This window comes from Macrobrachium rosenbergii, chromosome 41 (assembly GCF_040412425.1).
Source record: "Macrobrachium rosenbergii isolate ZJJX-2024 chromosome 41, ASM4041242v1, whole genome shotgun sequence".
NCBI lineage: Eukaryota > Metazoa > Arthropoda > Malacostraca > Decapoda > Palaemonidae > Macrobrachium > Macrobrachium rosenbergii.
The window spans coordinates 22799172-22815845 of record NC_089781.1 but is presented as its reverse complement, the minus strand read 5'-3'; the positions used below and the strand labels follow the sequence as shown (position 1 = coordinate 22815845).

The 16674-nt window shown below is 33.7% G+C and overlaps 1 protein-coding gene across 2 annotated transcripts in view; it reads left to right on the top strand.

Annotated features, from left to right (window-relative positions):
* LOC136826736 (uncharacterized) overlaps window positions 1-16674 on the top strand; it is a 358177-nt gene that overhangs the window by 160262 nt on the left and 181241 nt on the right. The window lies entirely within an intron of this gene.

The following is a 16674-nucleotide window of genomic DNA, read 5'->3' as shown; positions in this document are numbered from 1 at the left end:
GACCGCCTTCAGTCCCAATTTACTCTAGAGTTTTTCTTTAAATTTCCATGGTAAAAGAAATGAAGGAATATAGTCACAGCAGTTTCTGGTTCCCCATTTTCAGAAATCATTTGAATTTATGTTTTTCTAAACCAAGAAGAGTATCAGTCCAAAACTTCAGATTGTTATAGAAATGTACCACAGAATTTCAACTTTATCCTATCAATCCCAGGCTACTATCAAGGCAGGTTAATTTGGTCTCATCGATATATATATATATATATATATATATATATATATATATATATATATATATATATATATATATATATATATATATATATATATATATATATATATATATATATATATATATATATATATATATATATATATATATATATATATATATATATATATATATATATATATATATGTGTGTGTGTGTGTGTGTATATTTTATATATATATATATATATATATATATATATATATATATATATATATATATATATATATATATATATATATATATATATATATATATATTTATATTTATATATAATTCTTTGGGCAACTCCGTAAACTCTACTTATTTCACGGAACTATCCAGCCAAGTTCTACTACATAAGAGTATCTGCCATATATTTAGGTTATGTACTTATAACAGCAGTACATTCCCATAAATCATCAAAAAAGATTTTATTTTTTCCTGGATAAGGAATAGTTGGTAAAATTTTTGGTGCAAGTTCAATTAAACTTTTAACGGGAAACGTTTACACTCAACAGTTTCTCAGTTCAGAGGAGATTATAGCCACTGCTTTATCAGCTGTGCTTCTGGGAGTATAATGATTTTGTGCAAGGCCCTGCATTGGTATTATTTGAGAATATATGTGAAGGGTCTCGTGACAGTAAATAAATAATTCGAAATGAATGAGTTGCAAATAGTTTTTTTTATTAAACGGCAACACGTCATATAGTTCTTAAAATTGGTCATTGTTAGTGCAGTGTTTGTTTAACTAAAAGGAAGGTTTCTAAAATATCAGATTGTCTCACAGCGCTCTTGTTTATACAGATAGACTTTTGCCTCCGTTCAACTCTATGAAAGAAAAACAGTTTTAAAATGCTGCCCAGCTCGCAAACGTTTTTTTATATTTTCTAAAAAGAAATTCCGAAATTCCATTTAGAAGAAATAGATGAGGTAGCGCCGGATAATGGAGTGAAAAAATGACTCTAATAACCAATATATCAAGTTAATTACGTTGTTATTTTTGCTAGCGAAGGTTTATATTGTAGGGTGAACTCGCGGAGAAAGTAATATTTTCTCTTGTGGACTTATGTACCATATATGTGTATATAATTTATATATATATATATATATATATATATATATATATATATATATATATATATATATACTATATATATATAAATATATATATATATATATATATATATATATATATATAAAATATACATATATGTATATATACACACAATATATATCACTTAAAATTACAATAGCACTTGATTTATATGGACAAATGTTCCATGTTAAAAATGAAACAATGGGATTTATGTCCACTGTTTGTTTCCTTATATATATATATATATATATATATATATATATATATATATATATATATATATATATATATATATATATATATATATATATATATATATATATATATATATATATGTATGTATATATATATATAATATAATATATATATATATATATATATATATATATATATATATATATATATATATATTGTGTGTGTGTGTGTGTGTGTGTGTGTGTGTGTGTGTGTGTGTGTGATGGTGAGTCAAAGATATAAATTCTAACTGCACTGCTGCATAATGGTTGAAACCACTTTGTAGAAAACTTCCACAGCATTGTTCACTCCACATATCTAGGCAAATGGCTAACCAGCTGCTAGTCGAAAAACCCACCACTTACTATGCTGTCCACCCCTACAGTATATTTCGTGCTCTTTTCCAGAATACTAGATCTACACCTACCATGTTTTTCGGTATCATATCTTGGTAGTTGTGAGGCCGGATAATTTACAGTCACTCAGTCTTCTTAGATAAAACAAAATTAGCTTATGCATCTGCAATTCTTACATTCCCCTGTGTCACCTGCACCCATATAAATAGAAACAGTTATTGCACTCACTCAGTTATTGCACTCACTCACTCACTCACTCGCAAACTAAATCATTCCTGAATCTTTCCCTCATCTCGTTATACTCTGAACGCTTTTGTCAGCATCACACCATTACCACTACACCATAGCATATCACATATAATCCCGTCAGCTACTTTTGTATGTACATTTTCAGACATCTTACAGCTTAATTGACCTTATTGTGTTGTCTTTAGCTTTCGAGAAGCATTCTCATACTTGCCTTAGCCCGATCAACTCTTGCACAGTTTAGTTCGGCTTCTCTTCCAGGTACTCACTTCATCGACCCAGGGTTAGCAGTTGCTTGAAGCTACCCTCCATCATCATATTTTGAAAAATTTCTTATTAACTCCTACTTACGTACTTCGCTGTAGAATAACTTAATAATAATGAGTACTTAATCTATCATTCTTTATAACTGTACCTGATCTTCTCTTGTATCATGCAACTGCTCCTCAGATAACCTCTTTTTTTTCCGTCAATGAAACTTACTTTCTTGACCCACCGCTTACCAATTTTATTCTTTCCTTCTACCCTGCTATGCCAGCTAAACCTCCTTCCTGCTGACTTTGTGGCCCTGTCCTTGAATTTTAGATGTTTTAATTACTTCCTCCTTAATATATAACTTCGATTTAATTAAATTTACAGACACTTTTGCTTTCATGACATAACTGACGACATATAACTTCAATCATTCCTGTTCTCATCATTAAATAACATAAAAGCAACATTTATTACCACACACACCTTGAACTTGCCACATACACCCTTAACTGCAGAATCGCGCACGAGTTCACTTGTATACGCATAGGGTTTAGGCTGGATTCCTGAGCACAGACAAAGAAAATGAATGTTAGGAGTTCTAAACACAATGGAGTAACTAGAAGTGCCGTCACATAACATTTCTCCTCTTTGTTCAACATCTTGAATGGCAAATATTCACCCCACATTCCGATACTCGCATCGCCTGCGGTGAATCAATATACATTTCCGGACCTTGATAACGATCCTTAGTTATGATATCTCTAAAAGTTATTTATTTCAGTGGCTGTAATAATTCTGTTTATTGTATTGTGTTATTGTTTTAACGACCGTCTAAACAATGGAGAGGATCTTTTTGATAAATATGCGCAAGGTGTTTCATGGAATGAGTAATATACTCGACCCTTCAATTCACTAGTCGCTGCGTTGAATATGCCAGTTGGTAATGGTAATTATTTACATAGATTCTGTTATTTTCAGTCTGCTTTTTTCCACGCTGTTGCACCACATGCTGTATACTACTTTCAAAAACTAAATATTTTTTGTGTTTCTTTCTCACTGTAACAAGAATTTGCCTTGATGAAGCGTTTACTTGCATATTAAATAAATAGAACGGGCTTTTATAAAGTAATGTTTCTAAATGGGAGAAAAAACTCTCTATCACGAGAGTTCATAAGTGTTCTAAGGGGTCCATAATAATATAATTGTTAAAGGTTCGAGTAGAATTTTATAAAAGTTTTCGAACCCTTCTCTGGGATCATCTTCAGTCCAAAAAAAAAAAAAATGAACCCAGAGGAGGGTTCGAAAGCTTTTATAAAATTCTGCTCGAGCCTTTAACAATTATATTATAGGAGACCCTTTAGAACAATGTTTTTAATGTATCGGTAATATTAAAGTAAGTTTTAAGATAATATTTGGTTGATTAATGCTCAGCAAGTATTACCTTACTGGATCCCAAAAAGTTCATGTCCACCTTTTTATTTTTCTGTGTACAGTATACAGTAATTTCATTTAAAAACCAATGTTAGGGTTTCTTAATAAAACCACCTTGAAGAACTGTTGCAATTTGTCAGCAGAAACTACTGTAGAGTAAGCATCTGCCTAACTTCATCATTTTAAAGGATTGTGAAACCATAAGAAAAGTAACTTGATTAGCAACTCATATTTAATATTCTTCGTATTGTACGCTACAGTACATGATGCTTGATGTTGGACGTATGACTACTTTGAAATTGACGTAAAAACGTAAAAAACATTTAATGTTGCCGGGCCGTGTATGGTCACCTCTGAGTAGGCGTATATACGTGCATCAGCGATGCTGTGGGTCTAAGGAAACTTTCCGCTTATGGATAATTAAGTGCAGTGAAGAAAAAATGGCATTTAGCCAAAATGAATCTCGTAGCGAGCCAAAAATGAAGACAGAAGCCTGACAATCTGCATAATGCCCAAAGAGGGAGGTTTTAACTTTTATATATTTTTTTTCGCCCTCCTCCAAGTTATACACTTAATTACGCTTTAACAAATTGCCTCGGCGTTCCAAGATATCAATTTCTTCCGACACAAAGAAGCGCGCGCGAACGGGGAGAGAGAGAGAGAGAGAGAGAGAGAGAGAGAGAGAGAGAGAGAGAGAGAGAGAGAGAACCCTTTTGCAAAATTTATGACCTTGAAATGAATTCATTCCAGAGAATGATTATAAACTACCAGCGATAAACATTTCATATTTACGTTTCATCATTTGCAAGAGAAAAAATGCCCTTGAAATATGGCATTTATTTACAATTCCCCTCCGCCAATAATGTGAATTTTCAATATCGTTCCTTAATTTCCCCATTCTATTGCCACCGAGTATCCTTATACTAATTCAAATCTTAGTCTCTAATTACCACTCTTCTTTCCAGTTAAGCTCGACGGATTTTTCCCCTTGCCCTCTCTCTCCCTTCCCCTCTTCTATATCCTATTTAACTTCTTTCGTTCGTTTTTATCGCATCCAGACGACCCTTGAGAGTATGGATTGGCTAAGGAGAGTTTGGATGACATATTGAGGGCCACAGTTGGACGTCCCTCTTCCCGAGGAATATAAACAACGATTTTTTCCCCTTTTGGTCTAATTACGTTTCAGGGGCAATTATTGTGCTCCTTGCGGATTTCTTTTTTACCGGCCAAGGTGTTTCTCGTATCTCTCATAAATGGCATCATTATCAAAGGGGAATCGAATTTGCGTCCGTCTGACACATACACGTCTTTTTCCTCCCGTACATTAGTGCAATATTTCCCAGATATATTGTTTCCAAGGATTGCAAGCTATGGTTTATGTTGAACGAGTCGAAGCTATTGGCTGATGTTAATGATACGCGGGGAAATCGAAATGCGAAGTTATTTTGAACGTCCAATTTCGTTTTACTGGACGGTTTTATTTGGACTTCAGACGTGACGTGACTATAATTCTGTAGTTCAATTATGTAATAAAGTGTGTGATCTTAGTCTAAGATAATTTAAGAGGCATTAGCCTTCACCTGTCTCCTGAAAAAATAAGGTTTTTAAAAAGTATATAAATACAAGAGATTAGATCAGAATTTGTGTGTTTTCGGAACTTCATTTTCCATTCGCTTGCTTTTCGACCATTTTCACTCTACTCCTGTTCCGAAGATAAAGTTCCCCTGAATCGACAACAAATACATTCTCGCTGATACCAACCTGTTTTGTGCTTCAGCTTTTGCTATCGCTGCCATTGCCTTGAAATATTTGTCTGACCACGTATTTATTACAAGGAAAACTGTAGAAAACGTGACGTTCTTATTCTTGCTTTGCGGATAGATAAAATGTTACCCTCGCAATTGTATAGTATGTTGAACACAGTTTTCATTTACCATGCGGTGTGAGGAATAAGACGTTCCTTGGCACACCAGTGCAATGATGATCACACCAAAGGTTCAGCATATTCCCAAAGTTCCTCATTGGATGGGTCGATATCGTACTCGACTGGCACTCTATTGGGCCCTCGTTCGACTCTCCGGCCGGCCAATGAAGAATTAGAGGAATTTAAAGAATTAGAGGAATTTATTTCCGGTGATAGAAATTCATTTCTCGGTATAATGTGGTTCGGATTCCGCAAGAAGCTGTGGGTCCCGTTGCTAGGTAACCAATAGGTTCTTAGCCACGTAAAATAAGTCTAATCCTTCGGGCCAGCCCTAAGAGAGCTGTCAATCAGCTCAGTGGTCTGGTTAAACTAAGGTAGACTTAACTTCTTAGCATATTCACAATAATATGCAGCAGTCTATATTAGAAAGTTAGTTTCGTTGGTTGTTGAAAATGTGTAATTTTCAGGATATGTAAAACTATTTGGCAGCAAAGAAAAAGATCGGTTTAAATGTAGAATAACTACAGTCTTTATTTGGATTTGTTAGTTTTGTTTATGATGGAAATACTTCGTTATCATTATCAGGGATATTTTCGTGGAAAACGTTTTAATATAATTTCTTGTACTATAATATTGTGTACGGAGAACAAAAATTTCTTATGTTTCCCGTAGTTTTAAGTAATCGAATTTAAATCATTCGAAACAATCTAGATAGTAAATATTAGCTGCCATCACATTGCCAGTTGCCTGACATGACGTGGTCCTGATTACTAGTTATTTCGCTTAAGCCTGAGGGAAGGATGGAAATGAAGATCGGAAGCAGATGATAGACGTTAGATATTATTATGACTTATCGAGAACGGAGAGAATTTCATTGATTTGTGCACTACGTGGACTGTAGAGGTCTCTCCTGTGTTGTACAGGCGTTTGTAGAGACTCCGAACACTGTGGAAGGTTGGTCAATGGAATTTCTTTTGATTTAGACCTGTGTGGAGGGTAATTGAAATAGAAGTATCTCTAATATGAGATGTTCTTTCGATTGAAGTAAGGAAAGACTTTTTAGTTCTTTAACGAATGATTTAAAGGTAGAAAATGTATGATGTCATATAATATAATTTTTCTAACTGCAGATTAATGAGCTGAGTCATGTGATATGTCCCAAACGCAAATGAAATTAAATGATGTTCATATTACACCACATTAAAATAATCCCAACTTAAAGTTGTTAAATTTCGAAAGTGTATTTTGAGATATTAATTAACACTAAAGGCGAATGAAGATGGATGGAAATTTACTAATCGGCAACATCATGTACGGCGTAGTTATTGAGAGCGATGGATGACGACAGATACAATAAATGGGAGAGAAGCCATAAATCTGAGAAAGATCTCTCATTGTTGTCAGTATGTTCAAAATGTGATCCAATTCGCTGCAACGAAGCCGTTTAAAAGTTCACTAACATATTAAATAAAGCTTTCACATAATAGAGAGCCCATTGAGAAGGAGAGGGTCTGTTCACAAGACCTAAAACTTGAAGCGAATCCATATTATGCAAAAAAGCTTAGCTTTATTAATTTTCTTTAAAAGAAAACTTTTGTGCTGGCTTTGTCTGTCCGTCCGCAGTTATTCTGTCCACACTTTTTTCTGTCCGCACTTTTTCTATCCGCCCTCAGATCTTGAAAACTACTGAGGCTAGAGGGCTGGAAATTGATATGTTGATCATCCACCCTCCAGTCATCAAACATACCAAATTGCAGCCCTCTAGCCTCAGTAGTTTTGATTTCATTTAAGGTTAAGTTAGCCATAATCATGCTTCTGGCAACGATATAGGATAGGCCACCACCGGGCTTTGGTTAAAGTTTCATAGGCCTCGGTTCATGATACCTAGGCCACTGAAAGATAGATTTTTTTTTGGTGGCCTTGATTATACGCTGTAGCGGCTGTACAGAAAAGACGTTTCTCATCGCGTTTTTTAGTTGTTTTTTTTGCTGAAAATAATTAGGTAAAAGACATTCGGCAGATCCATGCTACATTCAAAGACTTCACGCTTCAAAGTTTGAACGTCACGCTTACAATTTTTATCAGGAGACTTTTCTCCGAAATAATTGTGTGTCTAACCACGCTCCTTTGAGATTCTGTTTGTCCTCTGGTTGTTAACCGTTCTTCAGTGCTCCAGTTTTTCTTCAATAAACCGAGAGATGGCGAAGAAGGAGAGGAGGACAGAAGACGGAAAGTTGAAAATATTGGATCAAAGTCACCGCAGAGCGCTCCGTCGTGCGACCGGCCGTTCTTCCCGCTGAAGCAGCAGAAGAAGAAAAGCCATTGTAAAAATCGAGGTGCTCAGCTGTTTATCAAAGGCTTTATTTGGGGAATGGGGCCACTGGGATAGGATGGGAGTAGGGCGGAAGGGGGAAAAAAGGGGGCGGTGTTGGAACTGACGTAAGGCCGAGGCCAAAAATAAGAGAAGGAAAATAGGGTGATGCTTAGAATATGTCTTCAGGAAACAGCTGGTTTTTTTTTTTTTACTCGTGTGCTACTTTGTGGTCAGTGTACATTATTCATTTTGTTTTTATACCAAGAGGCATTATGTAGATGTTTCTTTACTGACACATTTCTGTATATTTTTTATGTTTTTGTTGACTGTTGACTTGTCAACGTCATGAGGCGCGCATCACAAGATTTTGTTTGTTGAATGTCACCCTCAGTCTTAAATTTCTATGTTTTACATATATATATATATATATATATATATATATATATATATATATATATATATATATATATATATATATATATATATACGTACACACACTTGTTTTACTGTTATTGTTTGTCGATAAATGTGTATCAATATGAGGTCTCAGCAGTCGTCTGGTAATGCTTATATAGAATAATATGGTGTCATGCTTTAAAGGCAGGATTAAGGGAATTTTCCCCGTCCTCGTGCCCTTTGATCTGATTCATCTCTTATACCTCTTTGGAAAAACATGGGATCCACTTAGCGCACTTTTGGCTCGCTTATATTTAACAGTTCTCATTCATTTAAAACTTATATATAATGAAAGGGTATCATTCCATTCGGAATTTCATTATAACCGTGTATATATGTATATATATATATATATATATATATATATATATATATATATATATATATATATATATATATATATAAATATTCAGTATATATTATTATTATTATTATTATTATTATTATTATTATTATTATTATTATTATTGAGAAGATGAACCCTCTTCATATGGAACAAGCCCGCCACAGGGGCCACAGACTTGAAATTCAAGCTTCCAAAGAATATTGTGTTCATTAGAAAGAAGAACGGCAGGTAATGGGAAATTTATGTATATATATATATATATATATATATATATATATATATATATATATATATATATATATATATATATATATATATATTAGAGTCAGTGAAAGAGTTCAAGTAAGAACCTTCAGTCATCCACGATGTTGGATATTTCTCGTGGCTTTTACCAAAAGGAGGATACACTTGCTTGCAGAAGGAGTGAGAGACATTAGTATGCATCGTGGAGACGATGTTGTTGTTGTTGGTGTGTCTGGGGTAAACGGCCCGTAAATAATGCTGCAGTTTTATCAAGAAAACACTCTAACAGATGTAAAGAAACTATCAAGAGGAAAAATGGCTCAGCTATTTAGGAAACTCAAATGCAACAAACAAAAACCACTTGTAAGTTATGTGTATTCATTTATATATATATATATATATATATATATATATATATATATATATATATATATATATGTATGTATATATATATATTATATATATATATATATATATGTATGTTTTTGTTTATACCAACCAGACTTTAACTAAAATTCTTTTATTCTTTGAAGTTGTTCTTATAATTTAGTCTTCTCACGTTTACTCTTTGTACTGAGTATATTTCTCATGTACCCTAGAACTTCTTCTTCATATTATCCTGTCTTATTAAATGAAGAATACATTTTTAATAGTCTCCCGTTTTTATTTTTAATAGCCGAGAAATGTTGACAAGTTATTCTATTTTTCACTGGATATTGAAACAAATCTACTTTCTTGTCGCATATATTGTACAGTCTTTTGGTAAATCTTTTTCCAATGAGTGATAGTTTGTCATAGTTTGTAGTACACTATCTTTGAGGTTCATTTGATTTTTTCTCCATTTCTTGTTTGTTGGGCTAAGATACAGATGATTCATCTGTTAACTTCCGAATGTGCTGTAAGGAAACAGTTAATGCATTTCATATTTAGGTCTTTTTGTCTGAATTAAGAACGATGTTGTGACCTAGCAGATACACCAAGATGATTATTCATTATTGTCATCATCACCATCATTATATTCATTATCACTGCATGAAATTCTACGAGTTTAACAACATAACCGTGAAATCAACATTAAATGCGAGACTTTAAAAACAATATGAATATGCCCATTCAGTGATATAAATAACAAAATTTTAACTCCGCAATGCACATGAAAGAAGCCGTCGATTCAATATGCCTTCGTTCACTGCGCATTCTCTTCAGTCATTCCCGGTATGAAGACTTTCATCAGCTTTGTTTTCGTCTTTTCTTCTTTTCTCTCCTCTCCTCTTTCACCATCTACCACCAATCCCTTTTCTTGACCCTATACCCTTTTCCTTCCTCTTCTGAACACCCGATCTTGAAGGTGTTCTTTGTTCGGCATCGCCAGATTGTTTGCGATCTCGGGGAGTTGCGAAAACTTAACATGGAAACGAAGACTGAGGTGTGCAAGTATAATTCAGTATTGTTATTCAAGGTAATTACAGTTACATTAAGTTACACAGTGATGAGATTTTAACCTTTTCTTCTTCTTCTTCTTCTTCTTCTTCTTCTTATTATTATTATTATTATTATTATTATTATTATTTATTATTATTATTATTATTATTATTATTATTATTATTGACTCCTTAGCGAGGGGGCCCCAGGCTAAAAGTATATTAATGTGATTCTCACCTGTGATCATGTTTTTTGTAATACCCTATTTTTGTATTTCAGAAGTAACTAACATGCCTCTCTCTCTCTCTCTCTCTCTCTCTCTCTCTCTCTCTCTCTCTCTCTCTCTCTCTCTCTCTCTCTCTATATATATATATATATATATATATATATATATATATATAATATATATATTAGACATATATAATGTGTAAGGTATTGATGAAACGTTGTTATCAGCAGTTACAGTTAAGATATTGATCGACTTTCGCTTATGGTATCTGGTTTTCGTGGTCTCATTCTATTTACTTGATTACAAAAGGTGCAGGAAACAACTACACGCCATGTCCTGATACTCTTGTAATGTGATTTTTAAGAAATTAATTGCTCGCACTGGCTACGACCGAAAGGTAACTGCTGTCCTTAGTCAAAGTGAAGCTTTGTTCACGAGAGATTCAGGAGACAGAGATTCTAATTCTTGCTCTCATGCAATTTATTTATTTGTCGTTCTGCCTCTGGGTATTTGACGCTTCACTGTGCTCATTATATGCATACTTACGCGGGCAAGATTTTCGAAGTAACTTTTTTTCGAAGTAACTTTTTTTCGAAGTAACTTTTTAGGAAGTTATGGCGAACTGCACAAAACATTTGACAAAAGGCTGCCTCTGGTTTTCTCATTCTACATTACGACATTCTGCGATTTTCATGGGACTTATTTTCTTTACCCAGAGTTTTTCTGTCTATTTTTATTTTTCTTTACCCAGAGTTTGTCTGTTTTTTTATAATTTTTTTTTTATTCAAGCGGTAATTACACTATGTTAACAATTTTGTATATCGGCATCGTTTGTGTTACTGCGCACACACACATATATATATACTGTATATATATATATATATATATATATATATATATATATATATATATATATATATATATAGGATTTTTGGTTTTTCCTCATTTCACTGCTTTCATTTTTTTCCAAGTTTAGACAATTCATCTTTCATAGGCGGGTTTATGGCTTTTATGGCTTCTTTCATAAGAATGTGTGCTCTTTACGAACAACTCTATCATAATCACCATCATCATCATTTATTTAGTTCGTATATTTCATTATTGTCCCCATAACATATTACCCCAAAATTTGTTTTAATCTGTACAGAATTTAATAAAGATGACATTCTAGCCATTTTCCAGGAGAAGAGATGCTTAAAACTTTCCAGGATTTAGATGTTGACATTTCACATAATTTTACGAACTCGCCATTTTTTACTTTTCGTATTATGCTTATGTATTTCGTATGAAAACTATGTAGACTGTTTGAAGCGTGTTGCTTTTTCAAGAAATCCTTTCATTTGTACTAATTTTGGCTATTAATAAACCGGTGAGTGAATCACAGTGGAGTCTTAACAAATAATTCAATGTTTAATCAGTTTTAGGTAAATTTAGAATTGCTTACTTTGCAATTTTTTATGATTTACTCCTTGTCTGTTAGTGCTATAGTCTTCAGGTGTAATTTATGCCAGTGTCATTGCTGTTTAGGAGTTTTCTTTCTGCCATAAAATTCATGTCAGCAATCCACAGGATTCTGAAATAAGATATTTTAATAAAGAAGAAACATCGGGAAATCGTAACCCCTACGATCACCGGATAAGAATATCCAATAAAGCCTCGACCTTCATATCAGGCATATTTAATTCTACTCTTCAGCTTCGGAAAGTTTTCTACTCGCGGACACGTTACTCGGAAACATTTAGATTCATTCAATCGTCTGCAAGGCATTTCTTTCAGTATGGAAAACAAGCGGTATTCTACGTTACTTTCATATTCACGATTATCTTTCGTTTGCTCTTCACTGAAGCATTCATTCGATATGCGTGGCTTTACATTGACTCCCAACCTCCTTTCTGCAGTATTTGAAAAACCATACCTTATGTGGCCCGCCTCAGATACATTTTTATAACCTCTAATGCTTTTACTTCTCCAGAAGTGTATAGTTTACAGAAACCTGTATTTTCCATTCAGAAATGCTCTAGAAGGTTTGTATACTTTTCTCCAACGATGGAGTTTATGATCTGAGACTGTCGACGGAAGATTTCCTGTTCAGCAATGCTCGATAAGTATTTATTTAGAGGAACTTCCACTATGTTCCGCAAGTGTCTGTACATCTTCAGTAAAAATGTGCGACTAACATCACTAGTGTAAGTAAGGACTGAGGTGGTACTGTAATGTGCCCGTCCCAGTTTTTCGGTAATGTAACTCTCAGCAGCCAATACTTAATTTGTTACTATATAAATATTTGTTAGTTATTTTTATTTTGCCAATTATTATGACATAATTTAAGTCTCATCCTTTGTTTTCTTTCATTTTACAAGTAGGTATTGTTTCTGGGTATCATAATTGATCAGTTTGAATAATAATAATAATAATAATAATAATAATAATAATAATAATAATAATAATAATAATAATAATTTTCTTTAAATGGTACTCTAGATCGATTCCTTTTGTTCAAAAATTGTTCAGTCGAGAATGGGTAAGTCATTCATAAAACTGAACAAAGAAACAGCCAAAGTTACTCAAGAGCAAAGACTTTCATAATCCTTAATATTAAATATAAGTAACCTTGATGCTCACCTCTTTTGTAACCCCATGAAAGTTTACAGACCAAGCTTAAGTCTTCTTCCAGTGCTATGCGTATGATAAGAACCAACTGAAGAATATTTTCATAGCTACTTTTTTGTGAGATCTGAAGATCCTGTGACTAGATATCAGTTGGAAAGAGTCAGCATCCAAGACAACATATTCTCTAAAACAATTCTTATCTCTAAATGTGGCTGAAACAAATCTGGATACTTTATGCTACCCTTCCTTCTTTTCACTAGACACCCCCTCACATACATACATACAATACTTTTATACATTATATACATAATATATGTATATATTATATATATACAGTATATTATATATATATATATATATATATATATATATATATATATATATATATATATATATATATATATATATATATATATATATATATATATAAATATAAAAAACCATGCGTTGGTATAGCAAAATAGCATAAAATTTTTCCTTTCAATTCATAACTACTGTTTTCGTTTGTATCGGGTTTATTTGATTTAATATCCTTATAATGATTTCAGCACATAACATTAGGAGCTGTGGAAATTACTTGTATTTTTTTCCTGTTACCTTTGCGAAATTCACTGTCTTTAATAAGTAAAGGAGCAAGATTAAAGTATAAATCCAGTGCCAGTTCGTTGTTTACTTCCAATTACATCTTTAAGCTTTGAACTTTGGAAAGGGTCTAGGTCCATTATTTCTTTGCTGCAAGAATTCCTTACAATTTTACATTCACGAGCCAGCAATACCAGCGCGCGTAGAACAATAAGTAAATATAAAGAAAGCGAAGGAGAGTTAAAAGCTACTGCACTGCTCGGTTAACAAAGGGCGTAAGACGAAAGTTGTTTATTTATATGTTTTGGTACGAATTCTAATGCGGTTCAAGTGTATCGGTTTATATCAGCTAAAGTTCTCTTCCTTTTGTCGGTTGCTTGTGTTGTCTTAACTCTTATTGCACGACCCAGTCGGTTAATCGCCCTTAAATGATCATAATGGTAATTGAACTGTAAGCACATGTTGGGGACATTATTATTATTATATTATTAGGATAGTTTTACCAGACCACTGAATTGATTATCAGCTCTCACATGTCTGGCCAGAAGGGTCTGTTTATACTTATATTTTTTTTCTTTTATGTTTTGTCAATTACAATAAAAACATTTTGGGGGACAAGAGATAAAAATAGCTACCTGACAGTGTGAAGTTAATAACCCGAACGACTCGGGGAAAACACATTCGCAAGGGGTTCCCAGAGATATCTCTGCCCTGCCGTTCCGCCACACAACAGGCAGCTTCTCATATGCCGAGTTTCATCATCTGGCAATGGATATGAGAGGTACGTTCGCATACCGGAAAACAAGATGGCCTTACCTTATGCAGCCTCATATTAGACGACGTCTCTGTGTCTTTCTGCAAGGCGGGGACGGCCGGCAAGACGTGGAATTAACTGACAACAGAAATCCTCTGTTTCCGGAGTGGGAGGCGTTCTTCGTTCTCTGTCATGTTTCTTACGAAATATGTCAAGTAATTACTGGGGTCGTTTCGATTATTCCTCTCCGTGGCTCAAATAGCACTTTAGCTTAATTGTCTGTGAACTTTTTCATACTGTTAATTCTTTTTCCACTCACGTGAATTGGACTGTTTTTACATACTTGTTGAGAGTTCATGAATTGTACTGGTTTTACATACTTGTTCTTGCGAGTTCGTGAATGGACTGTTTTCACGTACTTGTTCTTGCGAGTTCATGAATTGGACTGTTTTTACATACTTGTTCTTGAGAGTTCTTGAATTGGACTGTTTTCACATACTTGTTCTTGCGAGTTCAGGAATTGGACTGTTTTTACATACTTGTTCTTGCGAGTTCATGAATTGGACTGTTTTTACATACTTGGTCTTGCGAGTTCATGAATTGGACTGTTTTTACACACTTGGTCTTGCGAGTTCATGAATTGGACTGTTTTTACATACTTGTTCTTGCGAGTTCATGAATTGGACTGTTTTTACATACTTGGTCTTGCGAGTTCATAAATTGGACTGTTTTTACATACTTGTTCTTGCGAGTTCATGAATTGGACTGTTTTTACATACTTGTTCTTGCGAGTTCATGAATTGGACTATTTAACATACTTGTTCTTGCGAGTTCAGGAATTGGACTGTTTTCACATACTTGGTCTTGCGAGTTCATGAATTGGACTGTTTTTACATACTTGTTCTTGAGAGTTCAGGAATTGGACTGTTTTTACATACTTGTTCTTGAGAGTTCAGGAATTGGACTGTTTTTACATACTTGTTCTTGAGAGTTCATGAATTGGACTGTTTTTACATACTTGTTCTTGAGAGTTCAGGAATTGGACTGTTTTTACATACTTGTTCTTGCGAGCTCAGGAATTGGACTGTTTTTACATACTTGTTCTTGCGAGTTCATGAATTGGACTGTTTTTACATACTTGTTCTTGTGAGTTCAGGAATTGGACTGTTTTTACATACTTGGTCTTGCGAGTTCATGAACTGGACTGTTTTTACATACTTGTTCTTGCGAGTTCATGAATTGGACTGTTTTTACATATTTGTTCTTGCGAGTTCATGAATTGGACTGTTTTTACATACTTGTTCTTGAGAGTTCAGGAATTGGACTGTTTTTACATACTTGTTCTTGAGAGTTCAGGAATTGGACTGTTTTTACATACTTGTTCTTGCAAGTTCATGAATTGGACTGTTTTTACATACTTGTTCTTGCGAGTTCATGAATTGGACTGTTTTTACATACTTGTTCTTGCGAGTTCATGAATTGGACTGTTTTTACATACTTGTTCTTGAGAGTTCAGGAATTGGACTGTTTTTACATACTTGTTCTTGCAAGTTCATGAATTGGACTGTTTTTACATACTTGTTCTTGCGAGTTCAGGAATTGGACTGTTTTTACATACTTGTTCTTGAGAGTTCAGGAATTGGACTGTTTTTACATACTTGTTCTTGAGAGTTCAGGAATTGGACTGTTTTTATATACTTGTTCTTGCGAGTTCATGAATTGGACTGTTTTTACATACTTGTTTTTGAGAGTTCAGGAATTGGACTGTTTTTACATACTTGTTCTTGAGAGTTCAGGAATTGGACTGTTTTTACATACTTGTTCTTGAGAGTTCAGGAATTGGACTGTTTTTACATACTTGTTCTTGAGAGTTCAGAAATTGGACTGTTTTTACATACTTGTTCTTGCGAGTTCATGAATTGGACT